Here is a 19,689-nt window from a genome sequence, read left to right on the forward strand (position 1 = left end):
AAACATCCACGGGGCAAGGGATTGGAATTTCTATTCAATCAATAAATTATTCTCCATTACAATAGTTCGGGCATTTATCAGTTTTATATGAGCCTCCTCAGTTACATAACTATTGTTTCGGTATAAAGTTAACTTGTCAATAGCTAATACAATTTTACCCAAATTTACATTAATTAGTTGTCAATTTCCAACAAACTCCACATTGACAAAAATTTTCCTAATCCCTTTGCCATGCCCATTCATCATCAAATCTGCAAGCCAACAGAAGCTAAACACCATCGTAGCTTCTCTACTGTAACTGGCTTTGTGAATATGTCTGCACAATTCTCCTGTGTATGGACCTTTTAAAGAGCTACTTTTTTGCCATCAATCACATGTCTCAAAAAATAATACCTTACATCAATGTGCTTGGTCCTATTGTGATAAGAAGGATTTGTAGCCAAGTGAATAACACTTTGACTGTCACAAAGTACATTGACTTTCTCCTGCGTCCTTCCAATCTCATCAAGTAGACCCTTTAAGTAGATTGCTTCTTTACTGGCATCTGAAGCAACTATATATTCTGCTTCAGTAGTGGACAATGCAACCTTTTTTTGAAGCTTTGACATCCAACTAAGTGCTCCACCTGCAAGAGTAAAGACATAACCTGTAGTAGATCTTCTTTTGTCCAAATCACCTGCATAATCAACATCTACATATCCACAGACTGATCCTTCACTACCATTAAAGATGATGCAATGGTCACTTGTGCCTCTTAGATATTGAAGCACCCATTTCACTGCTCGCTAATATTCTTCACCTGGATTTGCCATGAACCTGCTGATGCATTGGCTTCCAACAACAACTTTGGAAATTCCACACTGTTTAAGGTACAAGTTAATTTTGAAATCCCCATATTCGAGGGTCAGATAGACGCAGATACCGTCAATAAATGGTTAAATGTGCTAGAGGGTTATTTTTATGTTCATGATTTTTCTAGTTGGGAAAAGATTATTTTCTCTCTTCTCAAAGCAGCCCCCCACGTCAAGGATTGGTGGGAGACCTCCTGCGAGCATAAGGATGAAAGTACAGACTCACTATTTTTCAGCTGCACCCACTTGGAATTCATTCCGGGATGCCATCAAGGAGCCGTACTACCTTGTCGGAAGATATAAGGATCAATACATAAAGTGGACCAAGCTGCGACAGGGAAGGGACCAAGACGTGCCAAAGTTTACCAATATTTTCCATACCCTTCGCACAAAGTTGGGTATCAAGGATATAGAGCAGCATTTGGTACTCAAATACCATGGCTGCCTGCACAAGTACATCCAGGAAGAAATAGAATTCCTGAACATCTCCTCACTCGGCACGACATACCGATATGCTGTTAACGTCGAGCAAAAGTTTAAAAAGAAGAAGCGAGACTTTAGATCTACGAATCCAAAACAAGGGAAAGGTGCCCCCAAACTGTAGAACAAAGGACAAAGCCAAGGCGGGGCAGCCCAAGACAACCCGCCAAAGCTACAAGCAAAGAACAGCACCACGAAGCCGAAAAAGGACAAGGGAAAGTGGTGTGAGTTCCATAAGAGCTCCACTCACAACACAAGTGAGTGTCGAGCCAAGCAGTCATTGGTGGCTGAGCTAAAGGTTTTAGAATTAGATGCATGTTCCAACTCTGAGTTAGAACCTGATAAGGGGAATGACAAAGGGAAGCAGGTTATTGATGCGGAGCTCAACGCCACCGTTGCCACCATGAAGATCCAGAAGGAGGAACCTGAAGATCCATAGGAGGAGGAGCATCTCTTCCACTCCCAGATGTGGGTAAAGGGCTCCCCGCTACAATTCATTGTCGACATTGGGAGCCAAAAGAACCTCATCTTGGTAGAGGTCGTGAAGCAGCTGGGCTTACCGACCACAGCACATCCACAATCGTACACCATCGGGTGGCTTCACCAAGGATGGGACCTTCGCGTGAGCCAATAGTGTCACCTTCCATACAACATCAAGCCCTTCACAGATGAGGTATTGTGTGACATTTCTCCCCTTGAAGTTTGTGATGTATTATTAGGACAAGCATACTTGTGGAAGCGACATGTTGTGTATGAATCAAGGCCCCGTGCTGTTATTGTTACTTTGGGAAATAAGTTATATAGGATACCAGAGGTAGCACTGCCTACCGCCATCTCTTTGGTTATTGAAAAATAATGTAGTAAGCTCATTTCCAAAACCGTGAATTTTTTTTTCCTGATGATACGCCCTCAAGGAAAGAAAAATACGGTGGCCATGACCTCCAGACAGGGCACCTCCACACGACAACTACAGATGGACAAGGTCGTGGGGGAGTATGAGGACATCTTCACCTCCCCTGCAGGGTTTCTCTGCACTATCAGGTCAAGCACTCCATTGATCTAACCCTAGGTGAATCGCTGCCCAATGGACCAACCTATCAATGCTCTGTTCTGGAGAACGATGAAATCAAGAGGCAGACTCAGGAGCTGCTGCAAAAAGGTCACATCCATCCGAGTTCATCGCCCTGTGGAAGCCCGATCGTGTTGGTATAGAAGAAGGATGGGACTTGGAGACTCTGTATTGACTATTGAGCGCTGAACAAGATCACAGTTCGTAATAGGTACCCAATCCCACGGATTGATGACCTCCTGGACCAACTGAAGGGGGGGAAAATATTTCAGCAAGATTGATTTGAAGACAGGATATCACCAGGTACCAATCGAACCCTCCAATGTGTGGAAGACTACCTTCAAAGCCAAGGAGGGTCTTTTTGAATGGTTGTTTATGCCTTTCGGATTGACAAATGCTCCTGCAACCTTCATGAGGCTAATGGATGACACCTTGTGGCCATTCACCAACTCATTTGTAGTGTTATACTTGGATGATATCCTGATCTTGAGCCAGAGTTGGGAAGAGCACCTCCACCACATTCGATAGGTTCTCCAAACACTGCGGCAACACAAGTTATGTGCCAATTTGGAGAAATGCACTTTTGGCATGACCCAGGTTTAGTATCTGGGATACATTATTAATGAACAGGGTGTGCATGTGGATCCAGCCAAGATCCAAGTCATTCAGGATTGGCCATCTCCAACCACTCTGACAGAGCTTCGTAGCTTTCTAGGCCTTGACAACTTCTATCTCAGGTTCGTATTGGGATTTTCTCATATCACTTGGCCCTTGAGTCAAGTCACCAAAGGAGGAGCGAAAGAAAAATTATTTTGGTCCGAATCTCAACAGAAGGCATTCACAGAGTTGAAAGATTGCCTCTGCTCGACACTAGTTCTTGCATTACTAGACTTGCAACAACCATTTGAGGTCGAGACAGATGCCTCTAACTATGCTATTGGGGCAGTCCTTACTCAACACGGGCATCCAATGGCATATCACAATGAGACACTTTCAGACACAGTCGAGAAGTATCCCACTTATGACAAAGAGATGTATTCCATTGTTCAGGCCTACTGACAACAGAAGCATTACATTTTGGGGAAGGAAACGGTCATCCACATAGACCACCGACCCCTGCAGTTCATACAGACCCAAGGGAAATTGCAGAATGATCGCCATCAGAAGTGATCCACATACCTGCAACAGTTCCATTTGAATATCAAGTATAAGAAGGGCAGCACCAATAATGTTGTAGATTGCCTCAGTCTACCACTAATCATGGCGTTAACCACCATGCTCAACTCTTGTGGGCATGAGACTTTTGATTCGCCACTTCTATACAAAAGTGACCCGAAATTCGGCCACACACACCAAACAGTCTTGGATGGTCAGCATGTTCTAGATTTTCACCTCTAGGATGCCCTATTATGCCACTTAGGTCACCTTTGTGTTCGTTCAAGCGAGCGTGCGAAGATGATTCGGGAAAGCACACTACAGTCAGGCTGCTGGGCATTTCAAGGTCCAAAAAATGGTGGCAATACTGCAGAAGTATTTCTATTGGTCGAATCTTCAACAAGATGTCAAGAAGTACATCAGATCATGCGCTGCCTGTGCCATTGCCAAACCGACCATCAAGAAGAAAGGCCTCTATACCCCACTGCCTACCCCTAGTCGACCTTGGGAATCCATCTCCGTGGATTACTGTCAGGCCTTCCTTCCACTAAGCATGGAAATGACTATGTTTTTGTGGTCGTCGACAGGTTCTCGAAGATGGCCATTATGGCGGCCCGCAAGAAGAATATCATAGCAGAAGCCACTGCTAAACTCTTCTTTGAACGAATGTGGGTACACTTTGGGACCCCATATTCTATCATCTTAGATCGAGACAGCAGGTTCCTCAGTACATTTTGGTCCAGTCTCTAGTCGATGCTGGACACCAAACTCACTAAGTCCACAGCCTTCCATCCTCAAACTGATGGCCAGACAGAGGTTGTCAACAGGATGATCATACACATTTTGCGCATGTACAACTCAAAGCATCCACACACATGGGATGAGAGCCTCCCCTATGTTCAGCACAGCTACAACCGGGCTCTCCACAACTCGACTGGCCATAGCCCTTTTCAGGTGGGCTTGGGATTCTAGCCACTATGTCCCATTGATGTGGCCATGCCATTTGCAGCTACTCACGCAGATTTGGCTCATGTCCAGTCCAAAACAGATAAGGCAAATAGCTTCATTGAGCACATCCAACATATTTTCCAGCAAGTCCATGACATTCTGGAGAAATCAAATGCCAAGTACAAGCAGCGACATGATCAACATCGAGTGCCACACAATTTTTGGGTGGGCGACAAAGTCTGGTTGTATTTGCAAAAGGAACGCCTTACCAGAGCTTATCGGAAACTCAGACCACTACGATATGGTCCTTACACAATTACCAAGGTTGTGGGAGACAATGCATTTAAGCTCAGCATTCCCCCATTCCTTCTCCTGGACCCAGTCTTCAATGTGGACTGCCTTCGGCCATACTTTCCACCATTACTAGACACATCCAACATTGTAGAACAGCTCACACCCATAGAGTTAAATCCAGATTACATGGAACGAGTTGCACTTGATTGGATCATGGAAACATAGATCAAGCACACTCGCCAGCAGAATATCGAACTGTATCGAGTTATTAAAGGAGGCCAACTCCTTCACCAGGGCAAGTGGCTCACTAGGGACAAAGTTCAGCAGAAGTTCCCTCATCTCATGGAGGAACTCAATGCAATGGGGACCATTGCTTCCTAAGGGGGGAGGAATGATTTAGGTGGATATTGGTGGCCATCCACCAATTCCACTTGGACCCCCACCATTTCTTCTTTCAGTTTTTCAGTTTCCTTAATTATAGCACAATTTACTATTTTTGCAGTTTTTCGGGTCCTAAACTTTCGGAGTTGTTTTGAGGCCCTAAACGACATTTTTTGGGAAATCTACTGCGAGCGATTTTCTGTCTAAAATTGTCTTTTTTGTCATAGTCCTGGAAGATATCTTTCCAACGAGCTATCATGCGCATCAAACGGAGATAATATGACCAAGTTGCGACACCGGGAAGTTGGCTGTCCAACTCACCCCAACGGGGCCCATAAACTCTTGGTGTTACATCTCCTTGGGTTAGGGTTTTGTTTGTTTAGGGTTTGATCCTATTGTTCAATAATAAAAATGCCCTTGAGCTTCATTGTAAGACAGTTCATAGGCATGTAGCTGCCACATCTCGTCTCAGAGATAAGCTACCATCGCCCTAGCTGGTTTATTTCCATTCTTGTTTGTAAGCATATTTTAGTATTTTACAGTAATGAAATGAAGTATTATTTCCGCTGCATCTCTATGTTTACGGTTGTCTCTATAATTTGTTGCGTTCCTGTTTAAATTCGGATCAGCAGTTAGTGCCAACGTAATACGAATAGAAAGAAGTTTTACAAATGGTGAAAAAATCTCATGAATGTCGATACGTTCAACCTGAGAATACCCTTTTGCTACCAGTCTTGCCTTATACATTTCGATACTTCCATCAACTTTCTGTTTCAGTTTGAAGATCCATTTGCATCCAACAACACTTCTCCCTTCAGGAAGTTCTACAAGATCCCAGGTATTGTTCTTGGCTAAGGAATCCATTTCTTCTTCCATAGTCGTTTTCCATTTTTCGCTATCGTATCATCTACTACTTCCTGATAACAAGAAGGTTCCCCATCTTTAGTAATCAAAGCAAAATATGAAGCAGAATTTTCATACCTTTTGGGAGTTTTTCTTTCCCTTGTAGACCTTCTTAGAGTGACTGGTTGCTGAACTGGTTCAAAAACTTCAACAATATCTTCAACACCTTTTTCTCCAGAAGTCTCATCTTCCTTTTGACTTTCACAGAAAGGTCTAGCCTTCAACTGAATTTGTTGATTTGGTGATACGTATTCCTGTTCAATTCTTTCAACATTTGATTTTAATAGAGAAGATTCATCAAATGTTACATCTCTGCTAATGACTATCTTTCGTGACGTAGCATCCCACAACCTGTACCCTTTCACCACATAGTCATACCCAACAAAGACATAACATTTCGATTTTGGATCTAATTTTGAACGTTGATTTTTAGGAATAAGAGCATAAGCATCACAACCAAATATCCTTAAATGTGAATAATCACAAGACTGACCTAACCAAACTTCTTTAGGAATTTTACATTTAATTTTTATGGAAGGTGATCTGTTCACTAAATAGCAAGCAGTGGATACTGCTTCTACCCACAACTCCTTTTGCAGGTTAGCATTGTTGATCATGCTTCTGGCTCTTTCCATAAGAGTTTGATTCATATGTTCAACAACACCATTTTGCTGAGGAGTATAAACAATAGTTTTGTGTCTAACAATTCCTTCATCATTACAGTGTTGTTCAAATTCTATTGAATTAAATTCACCACCATTGTCAGTTCTTAAACATTTAATTGATTTTCCTGTTCGTTTCTCTACCATTTCTTTAAATTGTTTAAAGATATTGAATACATCAGCTTTCTTTTTCAGCATAAAGACCCAAAATTTATGGGAGAAATCATCAATAAACGTTAAAAAATATAGAGCACCTCCATATGATACAACAGGAGATGGTCCCCACAGATCATAATGAATATAGTCTAAAATGTCTTTACTATTATGGTTTCTAGTTTTAAATCTCTATTTACACTATTTTCCATACACACAATGTTTACAGAAATCCAACTTCAAAGATTTCAGATCAGGAAATGATTTACGTTTCATCAGTACTTGAAGACCTTTCTCGCTCATGTGACCCAATCGCTGATGCCATAGGCAAGTAGCTTCTTCTTCTTTTTCTGACACAATCGCTGCTTCATTGACCAGAGTACTTCCTTTAAGTCTGTAAAGATTTCTGACCTTTTCTACTTTCATAACAACTAGGGTGCCTTTAGGACTTTCAACATTCCATTCTGACCTGTAAACTTATAACCATACGAATCCAACACTCCCAAAGAAATCATATTTTTCTTCAATTTAGGTACATTTCTAACACTAGTTAATGTTCTAACTGTGTTATCATACATTTTAATCCTGATATTTCCCAACCCAACAGTCTGACATGTTACATTATTACCCATAAAGACAGAACTACCATTTACATCTTCATATGAAGTAAACCAGTTTTTGTGTGGACACATGTGATGAGAAGCACCAAAGTCTAACATCCAACTTTCAAAACCCTGAGAGACATTACATACATGTAAAGTTTCATATATCATACATAATTCTTCTGCAGATAAAACTTCATCTATTATACCTGAATCAACCTGATTTTCTTCCTTCTTCGGGTTATCAGACTCTTTTCGTTTCCAACAGTCTTTCTTAAGGTGTCCAATTTTGTTGCAGTGCCAACATTTTGCCTTACACTTCTTTCCCTTTGATTTAGATCTGGAAGACCCCCTTGTTTTTTCTCCTCTTTCCTTTGACCGTCCTCTAGCTATCATGGCTTCTGGTGCAACTGTTTCAGTACTGGATTTCCTTCGTACTTCTTCAGACAAGAGAGCTCCCACAACTGATTCAAATTTCAAAGAATCAGCGGTTCTCAAACTGATTGAAGTTACGAAGTGGTCCCATGACTCGGGCAGAGATCACAACAAGATTATAGCTTTGTCTTCTTCCTGAATTTTAACTTCCATATCTGATAATTGGCATATAAGTGTATTAAAAACATTTAAATGATCTGCAATTTTTGAACCCTCCTTCATTCGAAGATTGTACAATTGTCTTTTCAAATAAATTTTATTGGTTAACGACTTTGTCATATATAGTTTTTCCAGTTTTCCCCATAAGCCTGAAGTTGTACTCTCTTCAACAATGTTGAAGAGAACTTCATCCGCTAGGCATAACCTAATGGTACTGAGAGCTCAGGCACCCAAGTCCTCCCAGTCTAAATCTTTCATTCTAGCAAATTTCTTATTTGGTCCGTCCAAAGCTTTGTGCAACCCTTGTTGCACCAGCAAAACCCTAACTTTTAGTTTCCAAAGAGAAAAGTTGTTCTTGTCGATGAATTTCTCCACCTCGAACTTTGCATTCGTCATCTTGGCCATTTCTTTGCTCCTAGGGTTTCTGTCTTTCAACTAGGCTTTCTTTCAAAAAAATTATTTTGATTGTCTTCTTCCAACAAAGGATTTTCCAAGTTTTTAATTTTTCCTACTTCAATTTTTTGGAAAAATTTCACAAATTCCCCAACAACAAAAAAAATTCAAATTTTTACTTTCCCATTTTTTTTTAAATTGACTTAGAAAACCTAAAAATTCTCTTTTGTTTAATTTCAGTTTCCTGGGAAAAAGAAACCTTTGTTCTTCAGTTCAAAGAAACCTTTTAATAAACCCTGAATTTATTCAAAAATTTTGCTGAAAAAAATACCCGGCCTTCTAAGATGATCTCTCTTCGACGGGTAGTTTTCACGCAGTGTAGCCTTTGATCACAGCAATGGTAACACGTAGGTGTGGAAAAACCATGCGGCCTGGTCCACGCTTCTCCTCGTCTGCGCGCAGGTTCTAAAGAATGGTTCCCTTGGGTCTCCTCGACGCACGCAGAAACTGGACAGGTTCTGGAATGGACCTCGACCAGCACACAGAGGGCCAACACACAAAGGCACGAATGGGCCACCTTGCTTTAGCTCTGGACAAACAATGGGCCTCCACGATTTTGCTACGCAGATACGCTCAAGTACACGGACTCTCTTCCTTGACTAGCACGTAGATGGCCACGGCTTTGAATGGGCAACAAAGTGGTCAACTCAGGTTCACATGCATACGACACTTTGGCTTCACGCAGGCTACGTAGCAGCATGTAATGGCCTCAGGAAGTAAACAGCCTCCTCACCAGTGCACATAGAAAACAGACCTCCTCGCCATTCCACGCAGAGAACAGCTCTGCCTTCACGCACACACAGAGATCAAACCACACACATGCAGAGATCATAGGGCAATGGTTTGACTCAACTACTCCAACTTCTCCAAGGCCTCCAACTCAACTCAACTGCTCTGACTTCTCCAAGACCTCCAACTCAACTCAATTGCTTTGATACCATTTTTAGTTACAAGAGGTTACTAAAAAAGAAAGAAAATGAAACTGAACACAACCACACAAGTAAAAAACTCAAGATTTACGTGGTAAAACCCTGACAGGGTGTCAAAGGAAACATCCATGGGGCAAGGGATTGGAATTTCTATTCAATCAATAAATGATTCTCCATTACAATAGTTCAGGCATTCATCAGTTTTATATGAGCCTCCTCAGTTACATAACTGTTGTTTCAGTATAAAACTAACTTGTCAATAGCTAATACAATTTAACCCAAATTTACATTAATTAGTTGTCAATTTCCAACACACCTGCGAGGGAGGTGAAGATTTCCTCGTACTCCTCCACGATGTTGTCCATCGGTAGTTGTCGTGCGGAGGGGCCCTGTCTAGAGGTCGTGGCCACCGTCTTCTTCTTTCCTTGATGGTGTATCATCAGGAAAACAAATTTACCGGTTTTGGAAATGAGCTTATTGCATTGTTTTGTAGTAACCAAAGAGATGGCGGTAGGTGGTGCTACCTCCGGTATACTGTACAAATTATTTCCCAAAGTAACAATAACAACACGAGGCCTTGACTCATATACAGCATGTCACTTCCACAAGTATGGTTGGTCTAATAATACATCACAAACATCAAGGGGAGCAACGTCACACAATACCTTATCCATGCAGGGCTTGATGCTGTATGGAAGGCGACACTGCTGGCTCACGCAAATATCTCATCCTTGGTTAAGCTGCCCAATGGTCTATGGTTGTGGATGTGCTATGGCTGGTAAGCCAAGCCACTTCACGACCTCTGCTGAAATGAGGTTCTCTTGGCTCCCGCTATCGACAATGAACTGTAGCGGGGATCCCTTTACCCACATCTGTGAGTGGAAGAGGCACTCCTCCTCGTCTGGATCTTCGGGTTCCTCCTTCTGGATCTTTGTGGTGGCAACGATAGTGTTAGGCTCCGCATCGATAATCTACTTCCCTTTTTCATTCCCCTTATTGAGTTCTGACTCAGAGTCTGAACATGCATCTAATTTCGAATACTTTAGCTTCTCCACCAATGACTGCTTGGCCCGACACTCACTTGTGTTGTGAGTGGAGCTCTTATGGAAGTCAGACCACTTTGTTGTGTCCTTCTTCAGCTTTGCAGTGTTGTTCTTTTCTTGTGGCTTTTTCGGGTTGTCCTAGGCAATCCCGCCTTGACTTTGTCCTTTGTTCAGTAGTTTGGGGGCACCTTTCCCTTACCTTGGATTTGCAAATCCAAAATCTCGCTTCTTTTGTTTAAACCTCTGCTCAATCTTGACAGCATATCGATACGTCATGCCGAAAGAGGAGATGTCCAAGAACTTCATCTCAACCTGGATGTACTTGTGGACGCAAGAATGCTATTTGAGTACCAAATGCAGCTTAGAATCCTTGACACCCAACTTTGTGCGAAGGGTATGATAAATATTGGTAAACTTCGGCACGTCTTGGTCCCTTCCCTGCCGCAGTGTGGTCCACTTTATGTATTTATCCTCGTAGCTTTTGACAGGGTAGTACTGCTCCTTGATGGAATTCTAGAATGAATTCCAAGTGGATGCGGTTGAAAAACATGGGGTCGTACTTTCATCCTTCTGCTCGCAGTAGGTTTCCCACCAGTCCTTGACATGTGGGGTGGCTTTGAGAAGAACGAAAGTAATCTTTTCCCAGCCGGAAAAATCATGAATAGAAAAATACCCTTCTAGCAGATTTAACCATTTATCTACATTATCTACATCTATCTGACCCTCAAATATGGGAATGTCAAATTTAATTTGTACCTTAAAGGGTGTGGCGCTTCCAGAGTAGCTATTAGAAGTAGATGTGTCACCCTTGGGTAGCCGCTAAAGAATCTGGGAAAACTTGTCCATCATCGTGTTCCTTTGTCACTTGAGGGCCTCTTCGAGCAATACTTTGATAGAATCTCCTGCCCCCTCATCTTTCTTTTCATCCGCCATGGGAGGCCATCGGGATTCGCGAGGCTGGTCTTGCAAACGTTTGACCAGTTCAAGCCCTAACTCCTTATATCCCGACCTCATTGGGGACATGCAAAGAAAAACAGAGAAAGAGCAGACCACTTTGATACCACTGATCTGGATTTAAACAAGAACGCAACAAATTACAGAGATAACCATAAATATAGAGATACAACAAAAATAATACTTCATTTCATTAATGTAAAACACTGAAATATGCTTACAGACAGAAATGGAAATAAACTACCTCGGGCAATGGTAGCTTATCTCTGAGGAGATATGTGGCAGCTACATGCCTCTGAACTATCTTACAATGAGGCGCGAATGCCTATTTATTGTTGAGAAAAAATGGAAAACCCTAAACTTCCAAAACCCTAACCCTAGGAGATGAAGCGCCAAACTATGGGCCCTATTTTGGGTAAATTGGTACATGAACATCTCGGGGTCGTAACTTTGGCATACAATCTCTGTTTGACACGCACAATACCTTGTTAGAAAGATCTATCTGAGGACTAAAACTTTAGGAAGAGTAACATTGGTCCATGGACCCACATTGTTCCTAGTTTTTCTAAAAATGTCGTTTAGGTCCTCAAAACGGCTCTCGAAGTTTAGGACCCGAAAAACTGCCAAAAATACTAAATTGTGCTACAAATAAGGAAACTAAAAAACTGAAAGAAACAATAGTGGGGGTACAAGTGGAATTGGTGGGTGGCCACCAATATCCACCTGGATCACTAGTAGACATGATCGAAATCATAGGTCCAAAGCTTAAATTCAGGCTCAGTTTGTTGCAACCTTATTCCACTCCTCCACTTGTACTCATATCCAAGAAGAAATATTTGACCTTGAAACAAGAGTCACTCATGATAGACAGGTGCAACCAAATTCGTTAAACTAAGAGATAGTCATTCATTGGCTCTAAGACATGGAAATTCCAAGGTTGTCACAATCAATACTTACATTCAGTTACACATTACTGGCAGATGAAATGTTGTTAGTTCATGTTCTCCAAGAGAAACAAGACAAAGAAAATGAGAACATTATATTCTTGAACAACATCCAACCTGCCAGAATCACTTATGCACCTATCTAGCTAGCTTGGATGCCTAACATGGTAACATTGAAAATTTGTTGAAAAAAAACAACCAACCTACTCCAAACCCTAATCTCATAGCTTCAACTCATATTTGTCCTCCAATGACTTCGGATGGATCAATTTTCCTAAAGCTTTCCTTTATAATTTGTACTCACATGTTATTTAGTTTCTTGGTTCTACAGTTAGGTCTTGTTTTTCTAGCCAACAACATATGTCCTTTATCATGCTTATTGTTGGTGATCAGTATGAATTAAAAATACATTTTTTTATTAGTTGGACTATAGATAGAGTACGAGTTTTGAGTCTACACTACAAAATGAACTTTTATATCTACTATTGATGGTCTAGTTTCCCTTGTGGTAAACCTTCACAGTAGACGAATATATAATATCTTTTGAAATATGAATTAATGGAAGTAAAACAAATAACAAAACAAATCAAAAAATAAAACATATTTACTCTAAACATCCTTATTTGACTTAATGTAAAATTACAATGTTGATGACATAAAATTTACTCTTGTCAAATTTATTAACATCTTATAATAATTCAACCATTTACAAATGATCATGCCAACATAAGAATTCATCCTACAAAGTTAGCCTAAATTAATTTGTATGATTAAATTTTTTATATTAAATTAATTAATAAAAATATTTGATCTGATCGTATAAAATTGCATAATTTAGAAATAAAATATTATAATTTATTTTATATTACATTTTATAATAATTTTAAAATTCAAGGGGTGGAAGCAGTGGGAGAGGATATTCTTCACCTTGATGGACAAATAGAGATACAATATGCTTGGGCTCTAGTTGTTAGAGCCTAGATTGACCTCAGGTTGAAGGGAGGCAATCCTAGGATAACCACAAACCAAGCTTAACTTGGTAGCTAGCCCTACCAGGTCGGGAGAGGGCTCTCTCCTTATGGATCTCAGTCAAGATGACTAGATCAAATATGAATTTTAGGCTAGCTATAGTAGCTCTAGGGATTTTTGGTTGATTTTGTTGGTTTTATTGTTGGATCAAATGGAGCAGGCAACTTTGGGTCCAGGAAATCAAGTCAAGATGCAGGGTGTTCTATGGGGCGAGGTAGGTAGGTGCTTTGGCACTTGAAATTGAGTGAGATGAGAGGTCTAAGACTAGTGAGGAGCTGAGGAGGGCATGCAAAGATCATGTATCCTTCTCAAACAGTAGAAAACATAAAAAACTGAATGGTTTCCCAAGGCAGAGCACTGTAAACAATTAATTCTACCTATCTATCTTGATATAATTCAGCTAGAAGTAAAGAATTAGATTGTAGCACACATAAAACATGAGAAAAACTGATAACAGAAGAAGAAACTATGCAAAAACACCATACCACAAGTATCCCATAAAAATAGCTGCAAATCCTAGTTTATTTCCTTGCCAAACTGTTGATAAAGGTGTACAATGTAGCTCAGAGCATCCAAGAGAGTCCAACCTCTGCTAATGACAAAAAAAAATACATAATATAGAAATCAAAACACCTATTCTAGCCATCAGGGGTTGAAACCAAGAGAAAAGGAGCTATTACAACCATTTCCAAACAAGGAATATGAATATAGGCAGTGGAACAACATGCCTCTATAAGCATGGAGACTAATTCATTGACCCCAAAACCACCTCAAACTGATGAATCTGTCAGGCCAGGGTAACTCCACATTGAACAAGAGAGAAAACTGAGTGATCTTATTCATTAGGTAACTCATGTTTATATACAAAAACAAAAACGGATCAGTTCATCTTCTAGATGACTGTCCAGTTCACCCATCCGTTTCGGATTAGGTGTCAACATTCCCCCCCTTAATCTGAAGGGATGTTGGTGAGTCCAAGCATCGTTCTGAATCTTTCAAGCTTTTCTCTTCCAAGCGCTTTGGTGAAGATGTCTGCAATTTGCTCGTTTGTGGAACAATGACGAAGATGGATTGTTTTGGCCTCAACATGATGTCGGATCAGATGATATTTAGTATTGATGTGCTTAGTACGATCATGGAACTTTGGGTTCTTGGCCAACTTTATTGCAGATGTGTTATCAATCATGAGTGGAGTTGATTGTATTTGTTTTACCTACAAATCTTCAAGAATTTTCCTGAGCCACACAATTTCTTTCGTTGCTTCAGCTGCTGCCACATATTCTGCTTCTGTTGTGGAATCTGCTGGTACTGATTGTTTGCGTGATCTCCAGGAGACAGCTCCCGATCCAAGACTCATAGCATATCCTAAAGTAGATACCCCAGTTTCTTTGTCTCCATCGAAGTCTGAATCAGAGTATCCAATCAAGTTGAAGTCGTCCACCTGTGTATACTTGATTCCAAGGTCTTGAGTTCCCTTCAAGTACCTTAGAACTCTTTTTGCAGCAGACCAATGTCCCTCACAAGGCTTTTGCATAAACCTAGAGAGGAATCCAACAGCAAATGAAATGTCTGGTCTGGTAGTAGTGTGGTAGATGAGACTTCCTACAAGCTGTCTATACTTTGTTGCATCCTCAAATTCCTTTCCTTCAATAGATGTGAGCTTCAAGTTTTGTTCCATTGGAGTAGAAAGGGGATTGCACTCTGTCATGCCAAATCTGTTTAACAAATCTCCAATGTATTTCTTTTGAGAAAGAAATATGGACTTTGGATGTTGGGTTACTTCAATGCCAAGATAGTAATGAACATAGCCCAAATCAGTCATTTCAAAAAAATTTCCTAATTCTTTCTTGATGGATGCAATATAGCTTTCATTGTTCCCTGTCATTAAAAGATCATCTACATATACCACAAGATATACAACTGTTTTGCCAACTTTCTTGACAAATAAAGTTGCATCATCAAGATCAAAATGATTGAAGTTGAGTTTCAGAAGATGCTCAGTTACTTTTTCATACCAGGCTCGTGGTGCTTGTTTGAGGCCATACAAGGACTTCACAAGTTTGCATACTTTGTGTTCATGTCCTTTCACAACAAATCCTTCAGGCTGGGACATAAAAACATTCTCTTTTAGATCTCCATTCAAGAATGCAGTTTTTACATCCATTTGATGGACTTTCCAACCGTTCTGAGCAGCTAGTGCAAAGAGTGTCCGGATGGTGGCCCATTTTGCTGTGGGAGCAAAAGTTTCCTCATAATCGACCCCTTCCTTCTGTGCAAAACCTTTTGCCACAAGCCTAGCTTTGTGCTTGTCAACTGAGTCATCAGCTTTGTACTTTTTCTTGTAGACCCACTTGCAGCCAATTGGTTTGGTTCCAAATGGAGGATCAACCAGCTTCCAAGTGTCATTCTTTATGAGGGCATCATACTCCTTCTGCATCGCTTCTTTCCATTAATCATGAGAAGCAACTTCTTTGAAGGAAGTTGGTTCAAAATCTGTAGACAAGTTCAATTCACAATCATAAGTAACATCCATATCAACAGGTGAATTAGAGTTATCTACATCACCTCCATCTTGTCGGTTTGTATTTCTGGTTCCTGTTTTTCCAATTTCATCAGGATGAACACTTTCAAGTGTCTTTGTCAGCCACTTTGGGGGACCTTTCTGAGACGGTCCAGGCTGTTATGTTGATTGAGTTGGGACTGAATCAAGATTAAGTCTCCCAATTCTATCAATTACATCACTTAAAGCATCATCCGTTGTTGGAGTGTCATGCAGGGGAGATTGTTCTTCAGAAGGAGATTCCACATGTTGATCTAGTATAGGAATCCCCCCTTCAAGATGTGGAATCTGATTATCAAACTCTTGGAATGATTTCGGTTTCGTGAATCTATCCAAGCGATCAAGTTGCCGCTCAACAACACTGTCAGATTTGGATGATTCAAGAAAAATGACATCTCTAGATAAAACAAAATTTTTATTTACTTCATCATAAAGGCGGTATGCTTTAGATGTGTTTGAATACCCCAGGAAGATACATTTACGACTTCTAGCACTAAGTTTGTTTCTATGTACCTTTGGTATTAAAGCATAACAGGTGGAACAAAATATCCTGAGATGTTTTACTGAAGGAACATGTCCATACCATAATTCATAAGGAGTCTTGTTTCTTATAGCACTAGATGGACATCTATTCTTTATATATGCAGCACATAGAACAGCATCATCCCAAAACATTGTCTTTACATTTTTGGAGAAAAGCATGGATCGTACCATATTCAAAATTGTTCTGTTCATTCTTTCAGCTACACCATTCTGTTGAGGATTATAAGGCACAGTTGTTTGATGTTTAATCCCATGTTGGCGAAGATAGTGTTCAAATTCATTTGATGTATATTCTTTTCCATTATCAGTGTGAATAGACCCAATATGAGATTGTGCATCATTTTCAATCCATTTATGAAAATTCTTGAATGTTTGAAAAGCATCAGATTTGTTCTTCAAAAAATAAACCCAACACATTCTGGTGTAATCATCAATAAATGTCATGATATATTTATTTCCATTTGCAGAAGGAACAGGCATTGGACCACATAAATCTGAATGAATAAGTTCAAGCTTCCTATGTGCTCTTGAATGTGAATCATGAAAAGACAGTTTGCTATGCTTTCTTAGAATGCAAGCATCACATTGTTTATGTTTTCTAGGAATTGTAGGCAAACCAGGAACACCATTTTTCTTCAACAAGCGGAGACTATCATAGTTTAAATCTCCAAATCTAGCATGCCATAATAAACTTGATGGTAGTGCATCTTCTTCATGATGAGAAATATATGAGAAATGTTGTGCATGAGCAGAGGTTCCTTGCAGTTTAAGAAGTCTTTCTTCTTCTATACCCCTCATGACAAGTGAGTGATCAGATGCCTTTCTTACCTCAAGCTTGCCATCAAACATGTGAATGGAGTGACCTTGCTGGCGGATGTGGACCAGGGAAAACAAGTTTCTCTTGAGCTGTGGGAGATATAGAACATGATCCAGAAGAAAGTCTGGAAGACCAGGCAGTTTAAGCCTGATTGTGCCAAGCCCTGATGGCTTGATTTTTGACTGATCTGCAAAGTATACTGCTCCATCAACATTGTCAGTGAAATCTTCAAAGAAATATTTCCTATGAGTCGTATGACAGGTTGCTCCTGAATCAAGCAACCAGTCATTTTTCGAAGAAGCAAGTGAAGCATTAAACAAATCTTCATTTACTCCAATGTTACATTGTGCCTCAATATAGTGAGCGGATTTAGGTGCTTTACCTTTGTCTGTGTCATCAGTTTTACCTTTCTGCTGATTTCTTCTCTGCTCAACTTTGTCCCATGGTAGCTTGCATGTAGAAGCATCATGTGATCCATTTCGTTTGCAGCGAATGCAATGTAGATCTGCCTTTTCTGCTTGAGGATGTCTGCCCCCCCTACCTCTAAAGTATCTTCCTCTTCCTCTTCGTCCACCTCTTCCTCTTGTAGAATCTTGAGCAGGATGCTTTTCTTTATGAGCAAGGCAAACAGTCTCTTCAGAAGATTCAGGGACTGTTTTCTTTCCAAAGGCTTTCTCTCTTTCAGCAAACTTTTTCACAAGAGTGTCAAAGGTTATATCTTTAAGATTTCCATTTGCTTGTAAAGACTCAAGATAATTAGAGTAGGTAGGATAGAGTGCTTTAAGAAAGGAAATAAGAGAGATATCCAGCTCAACCTTAGTGGATTTAATATCATGCATTATAGACTTTATTTCAGATGCAAGAGCAAGAGGATCATTATTTTTCAGTTCAAGAGTGAAGAGTTTAATCATGAGCTGAACAACTTCAAGTGCAGAATGTGTATCATAGAGTTCTTTCAGCTTTTGTAAAGCTTGAAAGGCAGTGGAATAGGATGAAATATGACGACTTACTTCCTCATTTACAGATGTTGCGATCAATGCATAGGATTTGCTATTCTTGTTTTCCCAAATAACAAGTTCTTTATCTGATGTAGGCTGCACAGGGTCTTTGTCTTCTTCTCCGACACACACTCCTTTCCACAGCTCATTGTAGATGAGGGTGTGTTTTACCATCCGAGACCATTCTGAATAGTTCTCCTTGCCAGTGAGAACTATTCCTACCATAGAAATGATTGAATGCATTCTGTAAAAAAAAATATCTCTGCCAAAAAACTTCTGTTGAGAAAAAAAATCCTTATATCATAGCCTTATGCATTTTATTTTCTTCTGGAAACACAACAATGCTTTGAATAATATAAACTGCGTATATCAATTCAACAAACTGCTTTGATTTCAACGAACTGCTCAGCCACTATACAAAAAAAACGCATCTCAAACTGCTTTGAACAAACTGCTTTGAATTCAACAAAACTGCTCAACCATTATACAGAAAAACGCATCTCCACCTTATAAAAAACGCTATACAAAGTCAAAAAATCAACTGCATAATACTGAAGTCCTAGCAGTCTTCGCGACTTTTGAGGCTCTTGCGTTCTGCGAGTCTTTGATTGTCAGTAATGGAAAATGGCTCGAATAGGAGCAGTTCTAAAAACGCAGTCATTCTTACAATAGAAGGAACGCAGTCATTCTTATACCAAAAACGCAGTCACCATTCGCTGTCATTCTTTACGCATTCTTACAATAAAACGCAGTCACCATACCATTCAAACACAAGCAGTTTAAATGCACCAGGTCACGACCTTAAAAAGACATTCAACGCATAATTCATAACACAACACAATCTTCCGGCAGATGCACCAGATGAGATGGCGGCCTTCAATGTAGAATAGGAAAGAGGCAATGCGTTAATCAATCTTTACAGGAACTTCAATGGATATTTGATGGCATATTTGAATGAGATGGCAGCGTTAAAATGGTGTAAAATATAAATTTCAATATCGCTTGTCATATCCTCCTTAAAACATTCAAACAGTTTCGTGTTCAACGAATGTATGAAAACGACCCTCGGGATGGCACTTGGGAAAGGGTACCCCCATTTGAAACACGATTTCTAGACTTTTGTGAGCTCGTTTCTGTAAAAAAAGAAACCCGTTCTGTTTGAACAATGTACTGACCAAATGGACGTGAGGCCGAGACCCTTCAAGGCTGTCTTCATTTACGATTTGCTGTCCAAAGAATGGCGCCGCGGAGCCGACGTGCCCACTAGTCGTATCAGGTTCGCTTGTTCGGTTTCTTCTTCGACTGGACTTCTCTACGTTGCTGGTGT

The sequence above is a fragment of the Pinus tabuliformis genome, chromosome 5_2 (genome assembly GCF_031772625.1).
Source record: "Pinus tabuliformis cultivar Carrire ecotype Pingquan chromosome 5_2, CPIR1, whole genome shotgun sequence".
Taxonomy (NCBI): Eukaryota; Viridiplantae; Streptophyta; class Pinopsida; order Pinales; family Pinaceae; genus Pinus; species Pinus tabuliformis.